The sequence below is a fragment of the Cyprinus carpio genome, unplaced genomic scaffold, assembly GCF_018340385.1.
Source record: "Cyprinus carpio isolate SPL01 unplaced genomic scaffold, ASM1834038v1 S000000045, whole genome shotgun sequence".
Taxonomy (NCBI): domain Eukaryota; kingdom Metazoa; phylum Chordata; class Actinopteri; order Cypriniformes; family Cyprinidae; genus Cyprinus; species Cyprinus carpio.
In genome coordinates, this window is record NW_024872798.1 from 195 (window position 1) to 7,924 (window position 7,730).

General features: G+C 37.5%; 1 long non-coding RNA gene across 3 annotated transcripts; it reads left to right on the forward strand.

Annotated features, from left to right (window-relative positions):
- The first annotated feature begins 2,739 nt into the window (after positions 1-2,739).
- On the forward strand, positions 2,740-4,088 carry LOC122142699. 3 transcript variants are annotated; one of them, XR_006158760.1, is made up of 4 exons: positions 2,740-2,904; positions 3,030-3,165; positions 3,667-3,778; positions 3,841-4,088. It is a non-coding gene; the product is annotated as an uncharacterized LOC122142699 (long non-coding RNA). The 3 variants fall into 3 exon arrangements; XR_006158759.1 differs by having other exon boundaries at positions 3,648-4,088; XR_006158758.1 differs by having other exon boundaries at positions 3,667-4,088.
- Positions 4,089-7,730: the final 3,642 nt, after the last annotated feature.

Here is a 7,730-nt window from a genome sequence, read left to right on the forward strand (position 1 = left end):
ATGTATCAAAAAGAAACTGTACTCTGATCTAGGAGATGGCTGGACACCAGGAAGAGTGCTTGGAGCGACTGGCACACTGATGTTACAGTGACAGGTTCAGTTACGGTTCGGAATACAGTAAAATAGAATGGAAATCATAGTCAGCAGCTGTTTCGATGAGCACAACTGCATTGCGGAGCAGATCTACGCTGAAAGCCGAGTGAAGCGCTCTATCTCTGCCAGCCATAAGATCTCGCTCCCGTCTATTGTGCCCATCCCACTCAACCCCCTGCAATTTATTATTACTTTATTTATGGTTTCCATCCTTTCAAAAAGCCTCTTTTGCCTCTGGTTATTATTAATCATACCTACGTCAAAGTTGCAGTGTCTTTTCTATTTATTTTCTTCGGCGCCGCTCAGTTGCACATGTTAAGATCCAACTTATTTCGGAACCTTTGTGAGATCCGTACAGAGCGGCATTCAGCACATATCATTATTTCGTTGTTTTTTTTTTTTTTTTTTTTACTGGGTATCTATATCGATGCAAAAAAAAAAAAAAAAAAAAAAAATCTTAGTCATGGCACTGCAAAGTCAATACTAATCTGCTGCGATCGATAATCCTTGGGCAGCTGTCCTTGAACCCTTTAATGTCATAAATTCCTGCAGACTCTACATCCTTCCGTGTGTTTCCCTGTATCAGGTACGCAGTTAGGAAATATTTAAATTCCCTTAACTCTAAGCTCTATCGGAACCATATTACACTCGGATGATTCAGTTCATCATGCATTGTTTGAAATAACTCTGTTATTTCCTGTAGCTTCACTCGGCAAATCAGTTTATCGACCTCTGGCATCTATTCCCTTCTGCTGCTTCACCTGTTTGTTTCGTGTGTGACAGTTGGTGATAAAAATGTGCATTTACTTCTTGAAGACGTTTATCGATTTTCCTCCCACTGCTCTTTGTGTGCCATTGGCTGATTATCGCCCAAATCCATTCCCTTCTGGCTCCATCTCTGGCTATTTACTTGTGCCCTGATTAACAACAAGGTTTTTCTTTATCCTGGCAAGCTCTAATGTCATGGAAAAGATTATTATCGGCTGTTCTTTCACTATTGCTTTTAACTGTAACAACCGTTTCGTCACGGAAGCTAGAATGCGCTCGGCCCCATTTTCGCTGAACTTCTTCATAGCCGGCTCCTGCTGGTGACTAAGAAAAGCTATGGGACCCTTTCCTCCATAGTTAGCAAGGGTTAACATAGCTTCGTCATCTTGTTAAGCGACATGCACTGATAGCGGGACATTATCATCCCGTCTTTCTAACTCTATGCTTTGTAAAGCCATTTGGATTAACTTTAACCTAGCTTTCTCCATGTTTTCGGTCCACTGCCATTTTTCCCTCTCTAGTTTCTTGATACAGCACTTTCACTTCTCTAGAGTATTTAGGAATTAATTATCTGATGTAAATTTAATGTGCCCAACAATGATTGCAGCTGCTTTCGGTTTTTAGGCAGATCTGATTTTTCCATCTGCTCACACTTCACTCTCGTGCTCATTTTAAGGGCTTTTCGTGTTTTTTCCCTATTTTGGACCCTAAGAAATCTACTTTGTGTTTCCGATTTCCATTTTTCTTCAAGCTCCGCTTGAGACCGGCTGACACTATCCTGCCTAGGGTCTGGTCTAGCAGCTTCAGATGCTCGTCCTCTCTAGATGTAGCTATCAGGATATCATCAATATATACAGTAACGGGTAATCCTGCCAATATCAACTTTGAAATACGTTTCCCGCATTCCGATTGCCTTGTGGGAGAAATCGATAGACAAATTGATCACCATCGAATGTGAAAGCAGTTTTCCCGCAACTTTAATCGGCTAGGGGGATACTCCAGTACCCGTTCGCTAAGTCAATCTTAGACAGCCAGTTCTTGTCTCTGCCTATGTCTCCACAAGTCTTACTAAGTTAATCAAAATACCTCATATCTGGAACTGGAACTTTATTTAATGCCTTATAATTAGTTTTACTAACCTCCGACTTCCGTCTGGTTTAGAGACGGCTTGGATCGGAGCGTTGGTCGGCGCAGATTCGTCCTTTCGTAATTTTCTAACTAACTCCCTGCTCTGTCGGTTCTTTAATAGTCTCGCGGCTGTCATTCTCTGCAGCACCATTCATTTTATATTGTCTCTGAGGGAGGGGGAATCCCTCCTTTTACTACATGTTCAAACTCAGCGTGTACTTTACCGCAGTCATTTTTGCTTTGTGCATACCCTGCTAACACACGACGTAACAGTTACGTAACGTATTGGTAATTTTTGGTAATTCCGTGACTTACCAATTGACAACGTAACTACGACGTCGCATGCCCGTAATTTTATTACCATCACATTACCAACTCGCAACGTTGTCAGTACGTCCTTCCAACGTGACCAGATAACCAAAGAACGTCCCAGATAGGTTCTCTATTCGTAATATATTGGTAACTTCATGACTTACTGGCAACGTAACTACGACGTCGTTATGCACGTAATTTCATTACCATAACTTTTTGTTCTTTATATGCTTTCTGAGTATAGTGATATTTAAAAAGTGTAATTAAACTTCAGACACAAGATTAAACGTTCCTTAAAGATAAAATGTGTTTCTTTTCACCAAGTCAGAATATGGACATGCTTTTTAATATATAATGACGTGACATACAGCGCGCGCGCTTCCACAGCTGACACACCGCGCGCACAGTATACTGACAAGAAAGGAAATACCTTTTTCTGAGTTGTGAAACTTTCTATTTCGTAAGGAGTTATGAACGTGAAATAATGACACAGACTGGCTATACCATCTCATCTGCCGCAGATACTGTATCAGGAGGACAGCGCGTTTGTTTGAGGCACTTTTCACTTCAACTGTGTCTGACCGGAGAATTAGCTTTTCTGAGGTGAGTCTTACAATTTATAATAAATAAATAGGTTGATAAAATGTATAAAACAAAGTAAAAACAAACGTCTTGAACTCTGTAAAGACGCTAAAACCACTCCCTTTTAATAATATTGTTTTTATTAGCCTATTAGCCGTTGAGAGTTACCATGGCAACCGCGGACACATCAGCTGCTGGAGAGGAGAGGACGCGTCTGACACTTTCTCTGTTTCTCGTCAGTTATACCAAAGAAAAGTTCAACAACTGCGACAGATTGCTTAAGTAACACATGTTAATATCATCCACAGTCTACTTTAAGTACTTTTGTTAATATTTATACCTCTGTGATTATGGTATCTTTCCTTAATTATCTGAAATGTCTGCTAGCAAATATTACGCTAGCGTAGAAACATAATTATAGCATAACGTACTAGATTTGAGCTCTTATTAATGAAAGTTTGGGCTTTTAATCACATCTTATGTGTAAAGGGGCGGTTTTGATAGCTTTGTAAATGTTTTTTGCTGATAATTTGTCAATAGATATATGGAAGTAAGCTAATTAATTTAACCTAAAAGTCTGCACTGTAGAGTCTGTCAGTGACGTCACTTGCACGCAGTCTAAAATGGGCTGAAAGTATTTCAAACCACTGTTTCAAACTCATTGATTTGATTTTTTCATTGTAAAAAACAAATTCCAAGGTATCTGCTAACATATTTTTTGTATTTTTTCCATATTACTATTGTTCTTTTCTGCATTTCTCTAGTTTGTTTATTTCTAATAAGGAGCTGGAGGCCGTGGAGAAGCAGATCCGTGACCTCGTGGAGAAGCAGGCTCAGCTGAGAGAGCGGAGAGCCGTGATGGAAACATTCAGGGGTTGATGCTCATAAGTCCAGTGTAAGTATACAGCACGCTGCTAACTCTCCCACCCCCTCTACTCTGTGTGGTTCTTTGCACAGGCCCGGTGTACCCAGAACGCAATCTTTCCAGATGTCCTTCACCCTGTGCCACAGCGGAAGACATGAGCCAGGTCCTGGGGGACAACCTCTCTCCCCCCGTCGCCTCCGGTCTTCGGGAACTCCACTGGAATCCGATTTCCTCCACTTCACGAGACAGAACACGACTCTGTGTTCGTCGGAGACTCCATCATCCGGCATATTCGTGCTATGTTAGCTGGAGGTAATGTGCACACTCACTGTTTTCCCTGGTGCTCCGTGTTCTTGATATTTCTGCGCAGATACCCGTGATCCTGAAGGGTGAAGAGAGCCTCGGAGCGGTCGTGCTTCACGCCGGGGTTAACAACACCAAAGCTGCGGCAGACGCAGACACTAAAGAGGGACTTCAGGAGCCTGATCGAGATGGTGTGCAGCATATCGCCTGCACGATGATCATCATCTCAGCACCTTTTCTCATGTATAGATGAGGACACGAAAGGTTCAGTAGAGTTTTTGCTCTAAATGAATGGTTATTGTCATGGTGTAAAGAACAGAAACTGCTCTTTGTTAATAATTGGAATCTTTTCTGGAAGCGTCCTAGGTTTCGCGCTGATGGCCTGAACACCAGCAGAGTCGGAGCGGAGCTGCTCTCGGACAACATCTCCAGGACTCTACGCTCCATTTGACTAGTAAGCCAATTCTCAAAATAACTGCTATGATGGCTTTTGTTCTACCCGCTTAAATAGAAGTACTTGCGCTGTCCAATCTATTAAGATGTGTCAGTTCCAGTGTTAATTTTGACAGGCATTTTTGATTTAGCATTAGTCTTTATCTTGAGACAAAAATGCTTAATAGTCTTTTCACATTTTAGTCTTTTGAGTCTTTCATAGTTTTAGTCTATGAAAAGTCATTGCATTTTTTTCAACTTTTAGTCATTATATGTAGTCTTCAAACAAAAATAGTAATGAAGTCTTCTCTCTTTAGACCTAATCAATTAAGCTTATAAGAAATTTGAATCAAGGATTGAATTTGGAATAAAACTTGAAAAAAATGATGACAATTTCATTTTTTGGGTGAAACTATACCTTTAACCAGTGTAGTGAAAAGGGAGCAACTTATAAAAAATTATAGTTGTTCATATATAATATATATATTTAATCATTTTTGAAAGATGCAGAATAAGACAATACGACAAAATACGAAAGAGATATTAAACTCTAATACAAATTAAACTCATTTTTCATATACAGTAGGTTCACTTTACATATTTATTTAAACATCTTTTGTTGTTTACATTAATGACTCGGGTGGGTACTTTATTAAGAAAGTGAAATAAAACGTATGGTGACCCATACTCAGAATTCGTGCTCTGCATTTAACCCATCCAAAGTGCACACACACAGCAGTGAACACACACACACACACCGTGAACAAACCCCGAGCAGTCATCCAAAGTGCACACACACAGCAGTGAACACACACACACACACCGTGAACACACCCGGAGCAGTATACACAATGGAGAAAGCGCTGTAGATTCACTCCCCCAACTACAATCCCTGCCGGTATGAGACTTGAACCTGCAACCTTTTTGTGTTACGAGTCCGACTGTATTTTGAATATCCGGTAGACCTAAATAACATTATAGTCCCATCTCGTCTTATTAACGAAGACGCAGCGTAAATTTCGTCATAGTTTTTTTATCATGAGATATTAGTTTTAGCTCGTCAACGTCTCATCTTAGTTACAGAAAAAATGTTCATTAACGAATATTTTCAGTTTTTTTTTTAAATCACACTGGTCTGTTCCCCAAATAGTGAGGTCAAAATATAAATTTAATGCATGTTCTAGAAAAAAATCTAATTGTGATTAAACCAGAAAAATTAATAAACAAACAAAAAAAAAATAATAAGTTTGGGCTCATAATCATTAGATCACACTCACACCCAAAGCAGTTATTGTAAATGAAATTATCACAGATAATAGTTTTGATGTACTCTGCTTTGACTGAAACCTGGCTAAAACCAAATGATTATATTGGTCTAAATGAGTCTACTCCACCGAACTACTGTTATAAACATGAGCCCCGTCAGACTGGTCGTGGGGGAGGTGTTGCAACAATATATAGTGATATTCTCAGTGTTACCCAGAAAACAGGATACAGGTTTAAATCATTTGAAATACTTATGCTTAATGTTACACTGTCAGATATGCAAAAGAAATCTATTGTATCTCTTTCTCTGGCTACTAGGGGTGTGACGAGACCCTTATCCCAGGAGACGAGACGACGAGACTGGGTTCATGAAAACGAGAGGAGACGATATTTTTAAACTTTTTTTTAAAGAAATCCTCAATGATGAAATATATAGGGAAAATTTGTCTTTTATTCAACTGAAAAACACAAAATGCAAAAAAATGTAGTAGCATTTTGAAATAAAATTGTACTTTATGTAATTAAACCTCTATTTTAATACATTTTATGCAGGTATAAACAACATGTAAACACTGCAAAAGGTTTTGCCACAAACTCAACTGACTAGCAAATAATTGCACAAAATAATATAGTATATATAAAAATAAATAATAAACAACACAAATAATATCCCTTTAAAGTAGCAGTCAGTCAAGTTTTTTATTTAGTAATATTTTATTTTATTTCCACTTTAATAAAAAAAGGTTTTTTTTTCCCATTTAATTTTTCTCAACTCCTTTTTAATAGTATATACATTTTCACATTAATTTATTAAAAGTTTAACAAACAAAAAAAAAATAAAAATACGTTTAGGGCCCTATGCAATGTTTTATTTTTTCTCACCATTTTTTTTTTTATTATTATTATTGTTACCAAATTCTGTTTTAGCATGTTTAACTATTTGAATGCATACCACAACTTAATTTATTCATTTTATTTTTTCTTAAAGTAGCCTTACTGATATATCACTGATATAATACCTCGAAGTGACGATGTTACTGACCACTTCCTTGTATTGAGCATGCTGCATATTACTGATATTAACAATATTTCCAAAATGAGCTGTAGAGGCCAAAATGAGCATTATGAATGTAAGAGCCTTACGTTACATTTATAACAATCATTGTTAATGTTTGAATTGTATTTCAGGGCAGTTTGTGAAGACAGATAATCAAGAGATGTGACAAACTGTACAGAAGTCAGTTCCAGATCCACCCTCCACACCAGACCTCTCTCATATGGACTGCTGTCTACTAGCATACTTCGGTGGATGCAGATATTACTCAGGGACATGAACACTTGAATATTGCAAGCATAGAGAAAGTAAGAATTACTGAAGATTTAAGAATTTAATATTAATTGCTTAAACATTATATATACTAGTTTTAGCATTTAACCCCTTAATAGTTTTTTTTTTGTTTTTTTTTTTTGGTGTCCAAAGCACCTTAAAGCCAATTCAATTCACACCGCCATAACTCCAGCAGTTCAAACAAAATAAGCATTTTTTTTTAAATAGTTTTTTTTGGCAGTGTGAACTGGCCATAATGCTGTATGTTAGGTGTGAGATTCATTAAACGTGATTTGCTATAATACATCTGTTCATAAGATATTGCATATGATTTTCAGTTAAATTATTTGTAGTGGTTTGGTTAAGGGTGCGATTAGCTGATGTATTATTGTGTGGAGCATGTGATTAGTTGATGTGTGCATGGTTAATGATGGCTCTCTTAAATATTTAAATGCAATGGGCTGAGTGCCTACTAAGACTTGAATATTTGTGCATAATGTTTTGATCCTGGATGCTTACAGAGGATATAGATATTTAAATATATGGACATTTATTTATTATTAATATATTTCAATCTATGTGCTTCTGTATGGGCTGAATGCTTTCATTCATATTACGCTGTATATCCTATGTTTTTATTAATAATTTGGGTGT